Below are 23445 nucleotides of genomic sequence, written 5' to 3'. Positions count from 1 at the left end.
ATTCTCTTTCCTTTCAGTCCACCACCAGGCACTTATTGGTAACTCAGGAGAGCGGTAATTTTTTAAAATTATTATTTCAATGAATCTCAACCTGAGGTGGGTTCAAAACTCTTAGCCATATTCCTAATCCTTAAACCTCTTTCCTGTATTTAAAAAAAAATAAAAAAAAATAAGCACGGAGTTAAACACTTTTGTTTCTGTATTATCATATTTGCATTTAAATAGAGTATTTTCTCCACCACAACCCCCCCTCCCCGCTTTTTTGTCCTTTATTCTGAGTTACTCGGGGGGCCTGCTATAAATTATGAAGTCAGTCTCAGAGTTTGCTCCGACCACAGTGCTGTGTTTACATTCCTTCCAAGGCAGCCGGCATGGTCGTAATTTATATCCTAAACACTTGAACGTAACTTGTTTATACAGAGAATGACGGGACCTCAAACTCCAGGCGGGTCTGGCCAACCGCATCCGGAGAACCAGCGCGCCCCCTGGTGGAGCAAGAGACAGGTGCATGATGATCTGGGTTCCAAAAAGCGCTAAGACAAGACAAAGCTGGTGTTGATCATTTAGAACACCTCACCGTCGGGAATTAGGCTTTCCGCTTTTAGGAAGCACTTCTGATTTTCTCTATTGTATCCTTCCCGTCTACAGTTTCATCCTGAACGCTGATGGAGACTCATTAACCCTCCTGACCTTATTTACTATCTGCTAAGATCTTGACACCTCTAAGCTGCTAGAGTTCTCCTCAGCTAAGGTCACTGTTTCCTTCTGAGTCACAATGGCTTCTCTCTTAGCTTCCCCTCCCTCCAAGACACAAGCACACAGACATGTTAGCAGTCATTCTTCTTTTCATTTTTTTTTTCCCAAGTAAAGAAACGTGTTTAAATGTTTCCGGAATACTGGTGAGACATTCTAAAATAAGTGCTACAGTACTTTTCGGAGTGAAATTAAATAACTCAATGAGGGGGGGTCCGAATCTCTCAACTGTTTGTATACTTTGGGGACGGAACCCACATGCCAAACCTTTGCTCTGTCGCTGAGCTTACCAACCCACACATTTCATCAAGTGTGCCTCCAGTCTTCAGAACTTCTGCTCACCGGCAGAATAAAACGATATGCAAAAGGATATCTGAATATTTTGTGAAGGAATGACTGGCTTTTGGTGTGTCTGTTTTTAGTTAGAGCTGTGTAAACCGAGAAGGAAGGGAACAGGTGAAGAAGGCCATGCCAGGGCTGGGCGGAGGTTGTTAGTGAGCCCCACACGGTTACCTAGTTAATCCTTTCTGTTTCCCCATGAGGTGGGGGCAGTGAGTTTCACCAGCACAGCAAATACCCGAGATGATGAGCGAGCTGAGCAGCTCACAGAGAGCAAAGGGTGATCTGACTCACACTTTGGAAATTTTAGTCGGTGGGTTTGGCAGGTGGTTTTTAGGCCTGAATGATGGAGCGCATCATGATGGAAGCGTCTGGTAGCACAAACTCTTCCCCTCAGATCTGGGGAGTTAGAAAGAAAGGAAAGGATGGAGCCCCACAACCTACCTAGTTAAGCTCCCCAATGATCTGAAGCCCCCCCCCCACTTAAGCCCACTACCTATAGGCTCTACACCTCTACTAACATCAGAGACAGCACACAGGCCTTCAGAAGCCACTCCAGATGCTAACTATAGCATGGAAATCTTGGTCCAGTTTACAGATAATCCTTAGACCATGTGTTGAGGGATCTGGCCCACACCCATGTATTTTCCAGAACTTTCCAGGAAAGCTTTTTTGTCTGGCACTGCAGACACAGGCAAGGTGGTGGTCTTCTTTCAGAAGCAGTGGTTCTCAGACCCCCATGGAATCTCAAAATGGCCTGGAGGGCTTGTTAAAAAAGGGCTGATGGGATTCAGTGGGTCCGGACAGAGCTCAAGAAGTGGTATTTCTCATAAGCTCAGAGATGCTGAAGGTATACAGGGACTACACTCCAAAGCCTACAGTGCTAAAAAAGACACTTTGGATGAGATACTTTTATAGGTTTGCCTGGTCTGTGTTGAGGCTAACCTATTAATTAAGTGAGCAGAGATCTAAGAAGTTAGGGTTTTTAAAACAGTTTTTCTACCCCAAATATCTCTCTCATTGGTTACTAGAAAACACAAGGTCAAATTTTGAAACTTATACCAAAAAATAAGGTCTTCTCATTTTTAGCCAAATGTACGAGTTCTTGTTTTAGTCAACAAATGTTGAAAAAAAGAAAGAAAGAAAGGAAGGAAGGAAGGAAGGAAGGAAGGAAGGAAGGAAGGAAGGAAGGAAGGAAGGAAAAGTCCAGTGACATTTCTACAGCCCCCTGCCTTAAAACAAAAAATCTCAGTACTCAACACAGAACACAATGTTGGACAGACTCCTCCAAACAGAAGAAGGCTAAGAAAAGAAATTCTTCCATTCTCTGTACAAACTCCTGAGCGTGTACTAGAGAGAAGATGAAGCAGGCTGGGCTCTCTGACAGCGAGCCATGAAGAGCCCTAGGCACAGAGGGGTCAGGCCAGAGCAAGGCTGGAGGAGGAGAGAAGGAAAGCAGGAAGGGGCAGGGGAGGGGGAAGGAGGGGAGAAAAGAAGAGGGAGACATGAAGAAAAATGAGAGGAGAAAGGGAGAAGAAAAGGAAGGGAGAGAACACAGAGGAAGGAGAAGAGAGGGACAGGGACAAAGTGTGTGTGTGTGGGGGGGGGAGAAGGTGAAGGGAGAGGGAGGGAAAAGAACGGTCTGGATTGGGACCGAGGCTCCAGCCCATAGGAAGAGCAGCCGCGAATACCTACTCCTGTCCCCTGAGGCTCCGCTATGTCTGGTCTCCAGCACCAACCCTTTGGCTGAAAGGCCAGCACACTTGTTTCGGTGGGCTTCTGCCTGGATTCTGGGAGGGGAGTTTTCTAGCTGGGCATGCTCAGATTCTCTGAACAGCTGCAGCAGGTTCTAGAAATTTTATAAGAACATTTCCTTTAGGAAGAGGGCTTCTGGTTTTGTGGGGGGATTGGTCTATCAGGATATGACGCTGCATGGCATAAAGTGGAGTGGTGTGCTTTCTCAAAAGAAAACCTGCAGATTCGGGGTTTATTAATTACTGTGCATCATGCGGATTAATTCAGAAAGGCAGCAGCTTATTTAGGATGGAAATATATTATAATATATTTTATCAGAACGGAAATGCATTTTACCCAACCTGCTTCTGGTGAAATAGAATCGTAGCAAGGGAAAATACCACAGATGTAGACCTGGGGCCCGGGAAGTCCACAGCACCCAGACGGCAAGATCACTGGGGAAAGAACGAAGGCTCTGGAAGCTCTTCTGGAGTTCAGAGCGCGCCAAGGCCCCAGCAAGCCAAGCAGTAACTATGGAGCTTGCCACTCTCTAAAGGCCTTGTGGGATGGATGGTATGGATCCTGTCCATGCAGGCCTGGGTCACCAGGTCTCTTGCCATAAATGCTTGTGAGACAACAGCTGAGTTCTGAGGGGGCAGTTGAGAGCTAATGCCCCAGACTGCTCTATTCCCATAAAGGCCTACCACAAGCTCAAAACTGCTTTTTAATGGGCCAAGTCTGACCAGAATATAGGGTGAAGAACAATTTCTTCTTCTTCTTCTTCTTCTTCTTCTTCTTCTTCTTCTTCTTCTTCTTCTTCTTCTTCTTCTTCTTTCTCTCTCTCTCTCTCTCTCTCTCTCTCTCTCTCTCTCTCTCTCTCTCTCTCTTTCCTGGTGGTCATTAGCTACCGTTCTGGTCCCTCCTGCTACTCACTCTTAAGTAGCTCCAGCCAGCACCAAGCATGATGGGACCATCAGGGGACAGTGTGGCCAGACCAGCCGAGCCAGGGGACCAGTGATGGCCAACCCGCTCAGCCACTCTTGCAGAAGAAGGAAAGTGGAACACTTTGCTCTGAGAACAGAATTGCTCCGTAGGGTTGAAGCATAAGCTCGTTGGGTTCCAAAGTCATCAAGTAACCTAACATTCACCCTCGGGGGTGGCAGCATCCTGATGACACGTCTATGTTCACAGATGGCGAGCAGGCTGTGTAAGCTTCAAGAAACTGGGAGCAGTAAAGTGGTACCCATAGCTATGGCACCCTGAGGGCCTCCTATCCTTTTTTGGTCATCTCATCTGGTGAGGATTGGCCTCCATTTTTTTTTTTTTTTAAAGAAACTCCTTGGGATGATCAGAATCTTATTGATATTTTTCTAAGTCCTTCAAAGATGGCCATCGACAGATGAGGAAACCTCATATGCTAAGAGTCCCAGGAGGTCTCCTGATTATGAGATGGCCTTGCATATGTGTACACCTACCTGTCAAGATATTACATGATCAGATACCCACCAATATCCAACTCACGACAGTCAGTCCAGCCAAGGCTGGATTGGCTTCTGCACAGCCACACCCAGCAGCCCAGGCATGTTGCTCCATCAGTCCATAGACAGACATATTTTGCTTTAGGGTAAATTCTGCAGAGAAGGAAGGACTATCCCAGCAGGCAGCTAGCTATGACTGCTCTTAATACATTTCTAAGACTTTGCAAAAGCCTTGTGGGGGGTCAAGGAGATACACTAATTTGCATCCAGGACATAGGCTAGTTGGACAATGGGCTCAATGGCCTGGCCTCACCTTCTCCTGAACATGCCAGGTGTCAATATGCTGATTGGTATGAAGGCCAAGACTGTAGAGACCCTAAAGTGTAAAACAGATGCAAAGTCTACAACCTTAATTCTCGAAGATAGATCTTGTCTGTCCTGGGAATCAGGACAACAAAGGTAACCAGGTAGGATACTCCAAACCAAGCACGCCAAAGCTACCACTAAAAGAAAATGCACCCTGGTAGGCACACTCTCACATGCTAACACACAGAGATAAGCACACTGGGATGCTCATGCACACACAAACACACTCATACATGTACTCAGATGCAGTCGTATAAATACTTAATACACAGGGACTTGTGTATACACAAAGATACACCTATACACACAGACTTATAGACATACCTGGACATGTGTATATATAAACACACTCATACACAGATGTACACACATACCTGGACATTTGTGCATGTGGTTGTGCACCAACGGTCATCCATGCACATACTCAAAGAAGTACATAGTTAGGTACTTGTACATATTCAGAGCTGTAACCATATATACACCCACACCTTGACTCTTGTGCACACACAGATACACTCAAACAAAGACATGCAGACACATCGGAACATTGATGCCCTTACAGAGACACATCCACACGTGTTACTCACAGGAAGGCATACAGACGTATCTACCTTTTGTTCTGGTTCTGGGCCCACCACAATGGATGGAATCCTCTGAAACTATGTGCTAAAAAGTAAAAACTTCAAAATAAAATGAAATATAGGAATTTGCTGGAGGCCAGAAGTCCTAAGTCTCAGGTTCAGCAGGGACATCCCTTCTCAGAGCTGGAGGGGAAGGTCTGATGAAGGTCCCTCCTTGACATGAGAGGCCATCTTCTCCCTGGGCCCTCACATGACCTCCTGATCTGCATGCCTCTTCCATACCCCAAAGCTCCCTTTTTATGAGGGGCCAATCAGGTTAGACTGGGCCTGCCTTAGGCACCTGCCTGAAGGACGTCACTGCCTCAGTGAAGATGTAGTCTTCAAATGAGATCATTGGCGGTTTGGACTCTGTATTAGAGTTCTCCACAGGAACAGGACGGTGGGAAAGGGACTTATACAAACAAAGGCTGGGTAGGGCCACAATGGAGGACATTAGAGAACCAGGGAAAACAGTTGCTGAGTCCTAAAAGCTGAAAGTCTTGGAACAAGAGGAACCCATGAGGACCAGAGATTAGCTAAGTGCATGAAAGTGCTTGCTGCTCTTACAGAGGGCCACAGTTCAGTTCTCAGCACCCATGTCAGGATGCTTACAACTGCCTGTTAACTCCAGCTCCAGGGATCTTATGCCCTCTTCTGGCCTCCAAAGGTACCCATTACTCTTACACACACACACACACACACACACACAATTTTTAAAAATGAACCTTTTTGAAAAAAGAGAGACCGATGATGCATGCCCAATTGGAGGTTGAAGGCCTGAAAGCCCGTGGAAGAGTTACTATTCGAGCCCATGTTCAGAGGCTGAGGAGCCTAGAGCTTGATCCATCATTGATGGGAGTAGGGGAAAAGTTCTCACTTGGAGTCCAGCATGTGAACCTGCAAGCTTCTACCTCTACTGTTGTCCCTTGGGCCACCAACATCTGGGAAGGTGCTGCCCACACTGTGAGGGGGTGTTCAGTTCACTGGCCCACGTGCCAGCCATCTCTGAAAACATCCTCACACACACATCAAAAGCACTTCCCAGGAGTCTCTCAATCCAGTCAAACTGATAGAGTCGAAGACTCTAGCTTACTATTATTATTTTTGGAAGTGTATGTGGGAGAGGAACTTGATCGAACCTGTAACCATTGTTCATCAGGTCTGCAGAAATCAGAGGTAGTCCTGGTCTCCAGGATTCTCCACACAGGCTGCCTGTGCTGCTCTATGATTGTTTCTAGAGAAGCAAGTCCAATGAAGGATGGTGGTGAAGGGACGGCTCACTTCCACCTCTTCCCTTGAACCCTCGGTGTCTGCATGATAGACTATTTCCTCCAAGGCAAAAGCTCTCTAATGCAAACGTGGGTTCAGGACCCTCTCGGGTGCACTCTTGGAGGGAAAAGGCTGGAGTTCCTCTCCATGTAGTGCTAGAAGGGGCCAGGCTGTCTGCCGCATGGACGGCTTCAGCTCCCAAGGGGAAGGAGATCAGATCTTGGCAATGATGTTCCATTTTCTGAACTGGGAAACTCCATGAACAGGAGTGGTGAGGATGCCCCCCTCAGCTCTCCCCCGCACTCCTGCAGCATTGTGCACATCTTAAAAGAGATGCCCTGAGCACCAGGGTCTGCTAACTAGCCATGTGCCACACCCTGGGTCAGTTATTAAAATGTCTCATGCCGGGCGGTGGTGGTGGTGGTGGTGGTGGTGGTGCACGCCTTTAATTCCAGCACTCAGGAGGCAGAGCCTGGCAGATCTCTGTGAGTTCGAGGCCAGCCTGGTCTACAGAGTGAGGTCCAGGACAGGCACCAAAACTACACAGAGAAACCTTGTTTCAAAAAAACAAATAAAATAAAATAAAATAAAATATCTCATAAGGTATATCTCACTTTTTTTTTTTTTAACGTATACTGACTTGCTAATGGTCACAATTCACAACTGGGGTTCCTGAAACTCCAACTTGAATCCCCACACATCTGAGTCAGGCACCTTGGGAGATGAACTGGATGACAACCACAAAGTACACGGTGTGGAAGCTACTCTAGAAAGACACACATGCCCATGTTCACCCTGGCAGTTCCAAGATACAGTGGGCCTGTGTTAGGGTGTTAGTGTCAAAGGCCCAAATTATAATCTATATCACAGAGGAACAGAATGGACCACAGCAAATGCAATGTGCTTGCCTCCAGGATGCCTATGCTTTCTCCCGAGGAAGCCAGCTGCTCCAGGTAATAGGTTCCCCCCCCCATAAAGCTTCTCCCCCCTGATGCAGTAAGCCAGAACAGGAAGCCAAACTGAAAAGGTATAACAACAGGCATTTGAATAAAGCAACTTCTAGGCAGATTCTCCAGTCCCAGAGATCAAGGCCAGAGAAGCCACATGCCCGAACTAAAGCAGGGAGATTTTATAGGTTGTAGGTGAGGGGTGATGATGTCTGCCACAAGCTGGGTTTGTACCCACTCGTGGTCAAAAACTGAGTGCTGAGGTGGGGACTTGAGTGGGGGCAACTTCAGACGAGGAAGCCGCAGTGGACACCAAGAATGCAGAACTGGGCTTTGGGGTGCCTTTGCTTGGTTCGGAGACTTTCTGAACAGGCTGGGTTTGGAGTGGGGTGGGGGATCAGACCTTTCTAGACTGTGCAGGGACAAGCCAGAGGCTCCAACCCAGCATCAGGTTCCCTCAAGCTATGCTAATCAGTATGAGTGGTAGCAAAGCATATCTAGGTTTGGGCTGGCTAGTTTTATGTCAACTTGACACAAACTAGAGTCATCTGAGAGAAGGGAGCCTCAACTGACAAAATGCCTCCATAAAATTGTGTGGACAAGCCTGCAGAGCATTTTCTTAATTAGTAATTGATGTGAGAGGGCCCAGTCCATTGTGAATGGTGCCACCCTGGGCTGGTGGTCCTGGGTTCTATAAGAAAGCAGGCTGAGCAAGCTGTGAGGAACAAGCCAGTAAGTAACACTCCCCCATGGCCTCTGCATCAGCTCCTGCCTCCATCTGTCCTTCTGGGTTGAGTTCTTGCCTTGGCTTCCTTCAGTAGATTGTGACTCTGGGTATGCAAGCCAAATAAACCCTTTCCTCCCCAAGTTGTTTTTGATCACAGTGTTTGATCACAGCAATGGTAACCCTACCTAAGACAAGGCCCTAGCCTTTGCTTCTAAAGGTAAAGGCTAGTGGGCTAGGAGCCCCCAGGGAGCAGAGGCTGAATTTACTGTTAGGACACAAGCCACAACAACCGGAGGGAAGATAAACAGATCTGACTTGGCCAGGAGGACTCAATATGGATTCCTGGGTATGGAGGACAGGGGCAGAGGCAGAACATGGACGGACCTGGGTCCAGCCTATGAGCATGGCCCCAACCCTGCTTCCCTATGAGAATTCCCCAGCTCCCATGATTAGATTCCCCACAACCACGCTCCAGCTCCTTTGTTTCTCAGATCAGAGCAGAGGGTGAGTCACTGAGGGTTTTTAATTTGGAAAACAAGGTCACAGAAGAAAGAAAGAAACCACAATTCTATTAACAATTATGTGCATAACAAGGACAGGGTTACAACTTTCCTTTTTCCTCCCCAAATTCAGTGCCAACATTAGAGGAGGCTTTTCAAAACTTCTGAGCAGGCTCAAGTCTCCTGGAACAAACAAGAGGTGACTTGGGAGTGGGGAGCAGGTGGGGGTAGGGCATGGATAGTTTGACTCTAGTATTTGCCGCCATTGGCCCCCAGGTGAAACCATTAAACCTGATTGAACTTACCAGGTTTTTAGGATGAGCTGGGCTATAAAGACACTCTCTGGGGAACCGGCATTAAGAACCCAAATCAAGCACCCCACATGAATGAGAACAAATATGATGAGTTGAAATCCTCATAGCCACTCTGGATTGTTACTTTGCACCCTAAGAAAACAGGAACCAGAGGTCAAGGCCCTCAGGGAAGGGTGATTGAGGACCACCCTGTGTCCTGGACTTTGCAGTTTTGAAAATCAGCCCAGAAGCTCTGAGCAGCGGGGCAGATTGCTTTGCTTTCCTGTCCCCTCTGACTTCGTGGTAGGGCTGCACTGTCACTACCTTGTTTGACATTGGACTGCCTCAACAGATAGGGCCGGGGTGGGAGGTCCTGACTGGCTTGGAGCTGTGTGAATGGCTACCACATTTCCTTCTCCCTAGAAGCCTGGGCCTGTGAGAGAGAGAGACCCACACTGTAGCCACAGCCCCGTGGGGTCCCCAGCTCTACTGCGGCCACCACTTCCTGGGACCCAATCCTCCTCTCCATGGTATTGTATTCCCACCCTCAGCACCGCGAAAAGCCCAGAGCCAGCCCAGACATCCCTTTACACACCTATGTGCCTGCGACTCAGCTCAGCAGTGGTTGTCAGGAATCATCTGTGAGAACAGAAGCTTCCCCTGTCCCTGGAAAAATCACCAGGACGTTATTAACTTCCGAGGCCAGACACATGTTTTCCATAGATTTCAAGTGCTAGTGGCCACCGCAGAGGAACACGGCCTTTGAGGATGAAGAGCGTGTAATTAAGACATAATCTCTCCCGCTTTGTAATATATGAAGCAGTAAATGGCTGCTGAGGTGGAGCCGGCATGTCAGCTTCCCTGTGTCCTGAAATATCCACAAGCTGCACACCTTCCCCTCCAGGCTTTCTTTGAAGGTTGTTGCAGCCTTGCAGCCCAGAGCAGCTGCAGACACGAAGCCAAAAGCTTCCCTTCTGGGTCCCTGTGCTTGGTGTTGCTTGATGGAGATTTACACTCAGGACCACCTGGGAGCCCAGCTGCATTGACAGCAGACCCCGGGCAAAGCAGGCAGCAGCGCTCATTCCCAGATAGCAAGGGGCCTTTGCTTTGGCTGGGGCCAGGGCTGGTGGTCAGGGGGTTTTGATTGTATAAACATACAGCTTTCCATCAGAGCTCCCTTCATCAGGTGCAAGCCAGAAAAAGGCCTCGTGTGGTGTTTTCAGAACTCTGCCTTTGATAGAACTCAAAAGCTTACACTTCGTGGATCTTTCCATGAGAGAGAAAGAAGCTCCCAACAATTTTACATTTGTCTGTGCAGAGCTAACAAGGGCTGTGGCTGATCACCCAAGAATATGGACTGTGGTCAGCCATTTAAGAATATGGCTTCGGCAATTTAGAGTCTCTATATTGAGATTCTTGCTAGATAACATAACCTTAAACCCTGGGGCAAAACCAATTTTTAAAAACTTTTAAGTTGTTCTGTTTTTTCAGATGAGTCTTACCATATTGGCCAGGCTGGCTTTAAATGTTAGGCCCAAGCAATCCTCCTGCCTCAGGCTCCCCACTGGGTGGCATGTGGCTGTACCTGTCTGAAGTTAATGTCTAGGAAAGAATGTCACAACTCCCAAGACATGCAACCCATCCACTCAATCATCCACCACACCTCACTTACCGACCCACAGAAGCAGATATTTGGGAAGGATGGCTCAGTACAGCACTCCCGTTCTGAGTGGCACATGAGCAGGAATCTGTGGTAAGTGAAGCTGACGTGGAAGAGTCTTCTTCGGGTCATATTCACTCCACTGAGAGCATAGTCCAGGTACCAGCTGTCTTCTGGCTAATGGAATTCAGATCAGGTAAGTCACTGTCACCTGTCAATCCTAGCTGTGATCCAAGAAATTCTGAACCAATTCCCCTCCAGTCCAGCTCCAAAAACTAGAAACATACAACTTGTTTGTACAGCTCACACATTACATCCCTTCGTCTCCCCTGCCCCCCAACTTCTTTTGTCTTGTGAAATACATCTCTGTAGCCACCTCAAACCTCTTTCCTATCTTAGAGAGCTTGAATGCTGATCTTTAGAGTTTTAAATTTGTCCCTTTGTAGGTAGGGGGTAGGGTGGGGAAGTGTGCATGTACCCATGTGAACTTGTGTGTGGAGGCCAGAAGGCAACTTCAGATGCCTTGCTGGACTGCTGTCCACCTTAGTTTTGAGACAAGGTCTCTTACTGAACCCGGAGCTCACTGATTCTGCTGGGCTGGCAGGCCAGCATGCCCCAGGACCTGCCTGTCTCTAATGCCCAGCACTAGGGTTACATGGGATACTACAGGAGCAGAAATGACTCAAAGGCAGCTGCCTGGCTTTTCATGTGGGTGCTGAGGATCTGAACCCAGGTCCTCAAGCCTGCAGGGCAAGCACTTTACCAACTGAGCTTTCTCTCTAGCCCTCTTGACTGTATTCTATTTTTAATGAACACATAATGGCACATAGTAGATATGTAATGTCTTACACACACAAATACATATTGTGCAGCTAAATAAGCCTGCCTCCTCCCAGCATCCTTTTTCCCTTACAAAATGATCCTGTGTCAGCGTGGGCATGCCTGTGTTTCATCTCTTTTTGAGACAATGTGTGTATAGACCAGCATTTGGATGTGCTCCTAGACTCACAGTTGGATTGCGCCTTGTCTGAAGTCATCTTAACGTGCAAATGTCCTAGGTTGACAATGCGTTCGGCCCACCAAACTCACTGCAGATCCTAGCTGAGCGGCACAGCTGCAGTGGAGACCTGGCAGTTTTCCTCTCCAGATCCTGGAGCCAACAGGAAGCTGTCACTCACTGCCACTGCCTGGCATCAAGGGAGAGATGCAAATGCAAGCCTGCAACTATGGTTTCTACCAAATGCATATCATCTATGCCGCAGTGAAGTCAAAGCCCAGACAGCCCAACCACTGTAAGTGGGAATCATCTCCAAGTAAATGGAGCTAACTTTTTTGTGTGCTATAATTTCAACATGCACTAAAATAAAGAGTAGCTCCCTCCAGCTTTGCGGCTGATTTTCTCTTGATTCTCATGTGGCTGCTGGTAAGACCCCCAAGGACCTTGTTGAATAAAGGGGTGATGTTTCTTGAACACAAATCACCTTCCTCCTGTGTAGGAAGGGGCGACACTTCTGCCTGAACTGCGGCCTGCATATGTGTTGACACTGTTCTTACAGAGAGGGGCACACATGTCTATTCTCTCCAGAGAAGGGACCAACAACTGACCAAAGTAAGGATACATCAAAGTTGGACTGACTGGGTGACCCAGTGAATTTTATTAGGATGGCTTACAGAAGCATGGCAAGGGGTTGCTTACGGGAGCAAAAATGACTGAAAGACAGCTGTGACAACAAAGCCCACTCAAGCATGGGTCACAGTTCATGACACCTGGAAACCTGGAGCACACTGCTCAGCCCAGAGCAGCTCAATAGGGTAGAGGGTATCTCTCCCAGGAATCCCAGCTGGGCTCTCCTTCTTCCAGACAGTTCCTGCTGGTCTGAGCCTCGTTATGTAGCTCAGCTAATCTAGGTGTGTCCCTCTACAGGTCTTAGAATTTATATATGCTTGTGGGGGGAGGGAGCCTAGCAAATCTGGTCAGTAAAGCTACTAAGTTGTTTACTTCCTGAGCTCAATGAGCTTCCTGGCAGGATGGAATGTTTCACCTTGTGTAGACAGATGTTTCTTTCCCACCAGCCAGTTCCAAATAACCAACTCAGAGGCCAAATGTGAATTATAAATACTCAGCAGATAGCTCAGGCTTGTTGCTAGCTAACTCTTACATTTAAATTAACCCCTATTTCTTATGTATTGCTTTGCCATGTGCTTGGTATCTTTTCTCAGTACAGCATGCCCATCTTACTTCTCTGTGTCTCCTTGCTACTCTTCTGACTCTCTGCCCTTCCTCCTCCCTTCATTCTCTCTGTGTCAGGCTGTCTCACCCAATCTCTTCTTGCTCTGCTATTGGCCAATCAGTTATTATTTTTTTATTAACAATGAGCATAATCCACAACAATCTTCCTTAGAACATCCTGTGTCATAAGGAGTTTCTCTCCAAGGTAGAAGTTTTTAATCCCTGAGACTGTTACATAACAACACTAAGGGGAAAAAAAGGAACATGAATCAAAGAAATTTAGGTGCCAAGGAACTTGCCATGGGGAAGATGTTTCCAGCAACCACCTTTTGGAAAGTTTGGCTGGCCTTTCAGAGAGTGGAGGAAGTCAATACAGAGACCCTTGCAGCCTGCCTGTTCCTCAGCTGCCTTTGGGCTTCCCAGTCCAACCAGAGCAGTCACTGTGGTGCCCTGTGGTGGAAGGGGAGTGTGCGCTGAAGGGAAACCTCAAGCCGTGGTGTAGAGCTTCAAACACAGTTCTGTGGCTTTGGGTTTTCTTACAAGAATCAGAAAAAAAAATACACTTTATTTATGTGTACATTCAGAAACCATTGAATTTCAGTATAAAATGGCAATCTGGGGAGGGTGACACATCAAACTAAGTCTGTGAGGCTAGTAGACAAGCCCTGCATCATGGTGGTACCATTCAGCTGGGCTGGGTCCCATCTCTGGCTTTGGGAGAGCACAGAATTCAGACCTCCTCGTTGAGTGCCCAGCATCCAAGGCCCTGCCAGTTGGCTGCCTGGAAGTGGAGACAGAAATGCTGCTAACACAAGCTGACCTGTTTACCTTACCACAGACCCTCCATGGGCAGGAGCTGACTGGGAGGTGGAATGGGAACAGCAAGCAGACCCCAGGCCCACTAGCAGGACAGCCTGTCCACACGTGTGATCTCACCAAGGCCTCCCTTAACCTTTAGCGGAGAGGCCTCAGGCATTGCATAGAAAGAAGGAGTTGAGGCTGAGAAAAATGAAGTGGCTTACCCAGCCATGAGACAGCTTACCAAAGGGCCAGGAAAGGTCAGGGTTTACTTATCCAGGGCTTAGATTTCCAAAGCGAGTCCATTGCCTCGGGAATCCAGAGGGGATAAGGTTTTCCTGGTGTCTGAATCCCGTTTGCAATCTGATGAGCCATTCTCGACAAAGTCAAGAGATCTCAAAACGGGCCCAGGAGCTGGCTTAGGAACTGAATTATACTTGCCTTATAATCACAATGGCCTGGATTCTATCCTCAGACCCCATGTTCAAAAAACAAAACAAACGAAAACCAAGTATGGCTGTGTGTGCTTGTAATCCAAGCTCTAGGGGAGACAGAGGTGGATCCCTGGGACTTGCTGGCTGCCCAGTCCCACTTGGTAAGTTCCAGGCTATGAGAGACCCTTTTTAAAAAGGTGCATGACTCCAAGGTTGTCTTCTGGCCTACACACACACACACACACACACACACACACACACACACACACACACCAGAAAGCCTAGTGGTTCTCCACCAGGCATGATATTGTGTGTAGGGAATGTAGGGAATATTTGTCAGTGTTGAGAAGATTTTGGGTGTAAGACCAGGAGGAAGAATATTAAAGTCCATAGAGGCCCCACAGTATATCAGGCAGCTCTCTATAATAAAGGGCCACTTGTCTCCAAGTGCCTTTTGATAAAAGCTGAGATGCTCTGGTCTATTGGGGTAAAACAAACAAACTTTATACATAACTCCTTTTAAGCAGTATCATAAACCAGGTGTGGTGGCACACACCTTTAACCCCAGAACTTGAGAGGCAGGGACAGGAGAATATCTGAGTTCAAGGCCAGCCTGGTCTACATGGTAGGTTCCAGACCAGCTAAGGCTTCATAGTAAAACCCTGTCTCCAAACAAACAAACAAAAAGTGTCATGCATCTTTAAGGGAACCAGGGCCTCCGGAACTACATCATGTTCCCCATCTGTTTCTCTTGGTAAAAGGTATACTGTTGTTGGGGCCTACCCTTTGTTTAGGCCTACCATATTGCCTAAATACGTGTGCCATGGCTCCTCAATCCAAGTCTTTGTTTTCCATGGTTTCAGTTATCCACAGTCAACCACAAACTGAAAAGACTAAATGGAAAATTCCAGAAATAAATAATTCATGTTTTAAATTGCAAAGCATTTCTGAATAGCAGGATGAAATCTCCCATGGCCCTCTTCCCTCCTGCCTGGGATCTGAATGACCCCCTCGTCCATCATATCCAGGTTGTGGACACTACCCACCCAGAAGTCACTTAACATCTTGGTTACCAGATGGGTGGCTCTACAGCGATTCTATGCAAGCAACTTCATCTTATTTAACAAGAGATATGAAAGAGTAGTGGGGTTGGCAACTTTATCACAACACATTTTCCTAATTGTTTCTTTTTGTAGTGGTCGTTGTTCTTATCCTCTTAATGTACCTAACTGATAAATTTATATTAAGCCTGCATATTTAAGAAAAACAATATGCAATGGTCAGTACCATCTGCACTTTCAGAAATCTTGAGCATGGGGAGAGTGGATTCTCAATAACATCTTTAAACATCCCCTGTCTCACCTGAAGTTGATACACATGACCTGAACTGTCACAAGAACGTAAAGGAAGAATCTGCATGGTTCAGCAAGAAAAGAGACAGGGTACACATGCAGGGCACTTCCTGTGCCCTGAGCACAAGGACTTTGAAAACACTGAATCTTCCAGTGGCAACAGTTGTTTGGAGCTCCTGATGAAGTGATGTTCCCAGAGTTCCCCGGGTTTATGATGGGATGTTAACATCCTTTCTCAGTGGCAGCTAGTTCATCGTCATTCCATACCATCCCAGATGGAGGGGGCTCTAGCTGCAGAGGCCCATGGGGAGCTCAAGAGCAGTCCCAGCCCAGGGACAGCTCTTCCTCCCCAGATGAAAAAGGAGATGTTTGTGATGTGGTGGTTCCCAGCTCCACTGCTCTGGGGCATTCCTACATCTGGCAATACCAGAAACCACAAGCCAAACACAGAATAATTCAAGTCTTAACAAAGGAACAGTCTAGAAGGCCTCCAGCCCATGAACCTACTATCATTTCATTTCTCTTCCTCAGACTATCCCCTTCTAACATCTTCAATTATGGAAGGACAATTTAGCCACCAAACATATAGACATATTAATCCCTTATACCAATAGGTTAAGTTTCTCTACAGGTATTTTTCTTCATCATTAAACAAAAGTTCTGAAACCTCGATTATAATTTGAAAAAACAAAACAAAACCAGAAAACGGATTAACCATAATGCCACACTTCCAGGGACCGGAACAATAGACACAGAGGTGTGAAGAGCCGGCAAGTCTGCCAGGCTGGGCTGATGAAAGCCTCAGTCACAGCAGCTGTGTGTGCGTGTGTACAAGTAGGCTGATTTCCCAGAGACCCAGACTTCATGTAGAATCTCCTCATTTTCAAATATCGGTTCACTTTTTTTAAGCTTTGCACTGGCTACATAAAACACATCTGCAGGTTAAGGACAAACAACAGGCCACCCTTTTGAAAGCTGGGCTATGGAGTTCAGCCTCAAAGCAAGATGAATGGCAGAAATGGCCACAGGTTTGAATGTTTTACAGTTTGAATAACCTGCACACACTGAAAGGAATGTCCTCAATACTATTTATTAATGGCCCTGTCTCTGAACTTACCAAGAGATTGGAAAAAGGATAATGTTACAGAAGGAAGGATGTCAGCGAATCAAAACTCCTCATTGTGCACTTTACCAGGAAGACATCTCAACTGCCAGAGATGCATGCATGTAATTAAAACCTTTAACGAGAAGATCTGAAGATTAGAAGATTCTCAGGCAAGTAGTGACGTCACTATGATGCCATGGGGTCAGGACTTCTGGTGCCAACCCAAGTGGAAGGAACATCTTGAAAGGATTAGTGAGTATTAAGAATAGCAAACTCCTCTTTCCAATGCTCATGCCATAGGAACTGGAATTCCCATTTACAGAAGTGGCGCTGGGTAGCTGCCGCCTCACACTATCATTCTGCAAAGAACTTCCCAGCGTCACTAGAGAGCATCTGCCGTAACACAGGGTTCTTACTTTATTCTCCATAAATCAAGCTCATTCATGGGCTAAAGTTCAGCTGTTCCTTTTTCTTCCCCATAGAGTCTCATTATGAAGCCTAGGTTGGCTTCGAACTCATGACCCTCCTGACACAGCCCACTAAGTACTGAGATCATAACTCTGGCCACATGCCCAGCTAGTTTATGTGCTTTTTACTTTGGGCATCTATGCCACAGAGCCCAGGGATATAGAAATGAGCTGAGCACTCACTAACTGCATGGATTCCTAGGGAAATGGTGAAATTAACATGGGTACCCAAGGATCCATGGAACTGTGAAGCAGTAAAGAGTTCAGTGAAGGCCCCAAGCAGCCTACAGTAGCATGTACATGGGAGAGGCCTACAGTAGATGTACATGGGAGAAGCCTACAGTAGCATGTAAATGGGAGAAGCCTATAGTAGCATGCACATGGGAGAAGCCTACAGTAGCCTGTACATGGGAGAGGCCTACAGTAGCATGTACATGGGAGAGGCATACAGTAGCATGCACATGGGAGAAGCCTACAGTAGCCTGTACATGGGAGAGGCCTACAGTAGCCTGTACATGGGAGAGGCCTACAGTAGCATATACATGGGAGAGGGGGAATCAAGGTAATTGGCTCTTGGAGCTGTGGAGTGCCTGGCTCTGGAAAAGCATGCGGTTTCCTCAGCGAAATGTGAAGGTGTGGCAGCACCATTAATTATCTAGATGCTGTTAGCAAAAACATGCCCACGAAAATAGTCACCTGTTTCCACACTGGGGCAGGCTAGGAGACCTGACGCAGAGGATATCAGGGATAGTCACTTTCTCCATTAAGGACAGACTGAGGATGAAGAGGGAGAATGACAGGCACTCACGGTGCTGGCCCTGGTGAGCCCTAGCAAAGACTGGGCTAGCCCTGAAAGGGGCCTTGGAGGTTACATTGCTTCTTCCAGTTTCTAGGATGCCCCCTTTCAAGCTCTATGCTGAAGTCACCCGTGTTTCTTCCAAAGCGTTCTGTAACTTCTCTGTGTTTTCTTTATGAACAGAGGAAATGGCTGTACAGGTGAGGGAGAGCCTTCAGAAACAGCTCGCTGCGTGTTCCCTGGGTTTATCTGCCGGTCACAACGCAGCCTGTCAGGAATACCAGGAGACATGCAGACGGCAGCTCCAGGTCCTGGTTCACTCCTCCATGCCCACACCCACAGCCCAGGCCATGGATGGCAGGAGGCTGAGAAGGTCCTGTCACCGGCTGGAGGTGTGGGTCCTTCCCACCTTCTCAACAGTTCCAACGAAGCTGGCTAGAAGCAGCTTCAAGATGGGGACCAGAAAGCCTGTGAAGGAGCCCTGGTGAGATACCTCGGCCAGGTGCTTTTCCTATCACAGGGCAAATGTTCAACACCTCTAGTTAAGATTGCAATTTGCTGCCGAAGATCAGCTGCCTAGTCACATCCCTGTTCTGATTCTTCATCAAAAGCAAAGAGTGGGTCATGTCCCGTCTGAATGTCTTCCTGGTTGCCAAAGTGCAGGACAGAGCTCATTTCCGGAGCCTTGAGAGCAGGAGTCTCTTTTGTAAGGATAGTGACCGGGCTGCGAGTTAGCTTTGTAGCTGGGTGTTTGCCTAGCTCAGGTAAAGGCCTGGATTCCACATAGTTCCCAGTACTACAGAGAGAAAGGCAGGAAGTAGGGAGGAAGAGAAGGGAGAAAAGGAAGGAAGAAGGCACAATCAGGGTAGGGTGGGGGAGGGAGGTAAGAGGAGAGGGGAGGAGAGGAGAAGGGAGGGGAAAGGAAACGATAGGGCTGAGGCCCTCGCTTGGAATCTCAAGCCCGGAGTAAAGTGGTGTGTGATTAAAAGTCTCATTTGACAGTGAGATTTGAGGCTGCTCCAGACTCACCAGGATCCTTGGCAAACGTGACTGTAGAAAGCATCCACTTAACTCCACATTCAATTTGTCTCCGGTCACACATAGCAATAGTGTAACCTGTTTGATGGTTACAGTTAGCAAAAACATGCATGTGCTAGATGGTACAGTAAAGATTTGATTTCCCCCTCTCCCCCCAAGCCTTTTCTGGTAGGTTTTTATAGAAAAGGAAACAAGACTTAGCAAGAGCAATCACACTTAGCCCAGAATCACACATAGAGGAAATATCCACACCGAGTGGCTGCTCAGTCTACATCAGGAAGGCCAGGTCTACGACGCTCCAAGGCCACTCTGTCCACCTGCCCCATGCCTTGCTGTTTGTTGAATGCTTGTGTAGCAGGAACTTCTGGTCACTGTACACAAAAACATGCCACACAGCCGCTTTGTTGGCCGAGAAAGGGCCAGGGTCTGGAGCCATACCCCACAGCGTGCGTGGGCGCCTCTGAATGGCTGCATCCCTCCCAGAGAGGTAGCCAGGTCAGCCGACCGCGGCCTCCAGAGGTAACCCAAGAAGCCCTAGCTGTTGAGTGGACCGTGAAGAAAAGCCACTCTCCAATTTCTGCTCCATGTGGCTTCTCCTGGTTGGAAAAACCAAGGCTGTTGGTGTCACCCTCTGCCAAAGAGCGGAGCTGGAGCCCTGGGGGAGGGACCACCCGCAGGAGGCCTAATCAGCGGCAGGCTTCCCAGCAATAAGGACACGGGGGCACCATGATGAGACAGTCACCACCGTGAAATGCCTCCCACCCTCCTCTAGGAGACCACAAGCGCAGCACAAGGGCTTCGGCAGATTCCGCGGCTCCAGTCCTGTGGTACAGAGGTAACTCCAGGAGGCCTGGTTCCCCACCAGGAGGCCTGGGTCCGGAGTCCCTTTACAGAACCCAGCTGGGGCCACTGCCAGCCACACACACAGACTCCAGGTTTCTTGACACAACTGGCCACTGTTCCGGAACCACATTAAAGGCCACGTCCTTCTGAAGACCTATTCCTTAGGGGTGGTATCTTCGGCTGACTTCTACATAGGAAATAACAAAGGCTCGGAGAAGGGGTGAATTTATCTGTGCCCCAGAGCATAACTGGTAGAATTTGGCTCCCGTCCTGGTCCATCACATACAAACAGATAACAACATGTAGAGAACTGCACTGTCGAAGAAAGGACCACTGGGGTATGGCTCAGTGGTATGTGGCTGCTTGGCAACCGTGCCTCAGCTCTTCAGCATCACAGACAAAGGCAGGTCAAATCTACAGCAGCGATCTGCCGCGGCCTTGGTGGGTGCTCCTGCTCAATTCTGGGCATTCTGCAGCGGAGGGGATTTAGAAGTGGGGGAACAAAAGCAGGTCAAATCTACAGCAGCGATCTGCCGCGGCCTTGGTGGGTGGGTGCTGGGCATTCTGCAGCGGAGGGGATTTGGAAGTCAGGGATGGGAGTCTGGGCATCTGAAAGACCTGTGTTTTAGGAATCTTTGTCTTGGTCTTTGCCTCTTTTAACCACCCCTGGTCCTATGGAAGCACCCTCTGCCCACGTTGGGGAGTGTACAGGCGAGTCCTCTCCTGGGCATGCTGGACCTGGGCCTGTCTTCATGTACAACTCCTGGTCTTCCTAGGTGAGTTTGTAGCCCTCTCCCTGCAACGGCACCTCCTGTTGTGTGTCCATCAAGAGCCTCTGCCTTCTCTGAGATTCCACAATCTCAACCTTTTCACTGATTTCCCTCCTCACTGGGGCCCTCACTCCTCAGCCTCCCTCTGCTCAGGAGCCACACCTTGCCTTCATCCTCCTGCGACTGTCCCCTCGGCTCTCACCTCAGCCAGGACCAGAGCTCTGTATTCTGTGCACTGTGTCCTGTCCTGTGTCATCAGGGCTGTGAAGGGCTCTCGGTGGCTTGTGTGCTTCTGGCCTCAATTGGACAGGAATACCTTACAATCTGAACTGCAGGAAGGTGTCTGGCACTTAAGTTCCCACCCAGTGCTGAAGGATCAATAGCAAGGTAGACACAGATGTTAAACTACCAAAGTTGGTGTCTACAAAAGTATTTCTTTGCAAATCCTTTTGCATTTCTTCCAGTTTGATAAGGTTTCTGTGTTGTGTTGTTTTGTTTTTTTCTGCCCAGTAGGCATGCTGTGAGGCTGAAGCAGGGCGACTTGTCAGCCAACTAACTTTCTAGAGGCACAGGAAGCCTCCATGAGGATCCAGGACCAACCAGAAAGCACTGAGGCTGTCCCCAAGGTGCCAGGCGTCCAGCCCACAGTGGTCTCAAAGCCCTTTCCTGCTCCTGCAGGACCCTTTCCTCTGACACATACCTCGGGCATCCCTCATGTAAACCGGAGACACTATTTTCAACATTCCCTTCCGCTAAGTCACAAGCTCCCCTGTGCAGTTTTATATGAAGCTGTCTGGAGGGCTTGCCCTGTAAAGATTGTCAAATTTTTCTTTGTAGGGGTAGATGGTAAATAGTTTCATGTTGCAAAAAAGTAGCCTTAGATAATACATAAATAAATGGCCTGGTTGTGTTCCAGTAAATTTTGTTTACAACCGTGGGTTGGCCAACCCCTGCTCTAGGGTGTTGAGTTTTGATTGGATCCTTGAAGTGAACCAGAGAAAATTGCTGGCTAGAGGACTTCTGATGCCCAGGGGGTGTTTGGGGTTCACATATCTCCATATGACAATGCACACATATCTCCATATGACAATGCACACATATCTCCATATGACAATGCAAATACTCAGGATATGAAGTAAACAACAGGTAACATGACAATAATGCTTGTACTTTTAACGGGTAACATTTATTGAACACTTACTGGATGCGATGGTTTGAATGTCCCTGTCCCTCCTCTTTCCCCTCCCCCGTCAAGACAGTCCCATCACAACTGGGTTGAGAGGTGGGACCTTTCAGAAGTGATTAGGTTATAAAGGCTCTGAGCTCATAAATAACCTAATGAACACACACACACACACACACACACACACACACACACACACACCCTATTCCTGTCCCCCACCGACTGTCTTTCTCCGCCTCTCTGTCTTTCTGCTTGTTGTGATGTCTTCTTCAGTGCTTATGAGCCAGATGTGGTCCCTGGATCTTGGACTTGTGTAGCTTCTGTAACAACCAAACGAACTCCCACCCTCCCCACGTCAGGTGCCATGGTACAGCGGCTCAAAACAAGCGAACACTCCAGGAAAGGACTCAGGAAGAAAGTTGTCCTTTAACTTGCAAAATACCCACCTGAAATGCCCACGACAGTCATCACTCCCATTACAGACAAAACTGGAATCCAAGAGAGGGCAGCTGGCCCGGGGGCTGCAACTTAATTGGTGAGTGCCTGCCCGGCATGCATGAGGCCCCGAGTTCAGTCCTCAGCACCCCATAAACCAGGCGTGGTGCTTCATGCCTGCCATTCCAGCTCTCAAGAGGTAGAGGCAGAGAGATGAGAAGTTCAAGGTCATTTGAAGCCAATCTGGTTTAGAGACCCTGTCTTAGAACAGCAACAAACAAGAAAGAAGGTGGGGAGGCTGTCTGGGGTGAACACAGAGAAAACAAAAGAAAAAGAAGAGGCTGGCTTGCTGGATTGCGGAGTGGGGGCTGCAGGCAGGTGAGCGAAGCCCTCCCTCAGACTGTCCCAGTGTCTGACAGAAACCAGGTGGGCTTCCTGCCCTGCCCTTCATCCTTCGGCATCTAGAACCTTCTGAGGGCAACATGCTCATGGGTACTTAGCTACCGTATATAAAACAGCAAAGCACCATTCACCTTTCCATATCCCGTAAAGGACCTCTAGGTGGCTCTTACGACCTATTGCCCGGGATACCTTCACAGTAGGCTTTAGAGATAACGATGTTTATCTTGATAAACAACTCTGCATGTTTAGTTTCGGAATATTTGGGGTAAGATGCTAGTTGAGTCTGGGGGGGGGGGTGTGTGAGGCTGGCTGACTCTGGGGGATGGAGATGGAGGTTAGCTGTATATACTTTCTCACAGTTCTGGGAATTTTTTAGCAATCGCTGAGGTCTAGGTCAGCTGGCTAGAGGCTGGGCCAGCCTAAGGGGATCTTGCCTCCAGTCCTGGAGTCACTTGTCAGGAGATCCAAGAAGACAGAGGAAGGGATGGAAGTTCAAGGCACCCAGGACCCAGACTTTGAAAATGGGGAGATTCTACCTGTGCTACAGTTTACAGGTGAAGCGAGGGCTGCCGGGCACTGTGGCCAGGGTCAGTCTACAGCATGAGGCTGATGTTTGGAAGCTGTGGAAAGACTGTCAGAAACCTTCATTGGCTGCAAGGATGTCCTGGCTATATGACCCCAAAGCCCAGCCTGCTACTCCCTCTTAGCACCTAGTGGTTGCCACGTGCCTTCCCACAGTGAATGCTGCCCAGGCCATTTCCTTAGCTGTCAGCCAATCAAAGACCTTCTCTTGGACCAGAACTCTGAGGAGCTATTGTTCTTTAAATGACTTTGGAGGTTCTGCCAGCTAGCATTTTGCTGTTTTTTTTTTTGGGGGGGGGGGCTGTTGTGACCTTCAGTGTGCCA

The sequence above is a fragment of the Peromyscus leucopus genome, chromosome 5, assembly GCF_004664715.2.
Source record: "Peromyscus leucopus breed LL Stock chromosome 5, UCI_PerLeu_2.1, whole genome shotgun sequence".
NCBI lineage: Eukaryota > Metazoa > Chordata > Mammalia > Rodentia > Cricetidae > Peromyscus > Peromyscus leucopus.
This window is presented reverse-complemented; position numbering follows the sequence as displayed.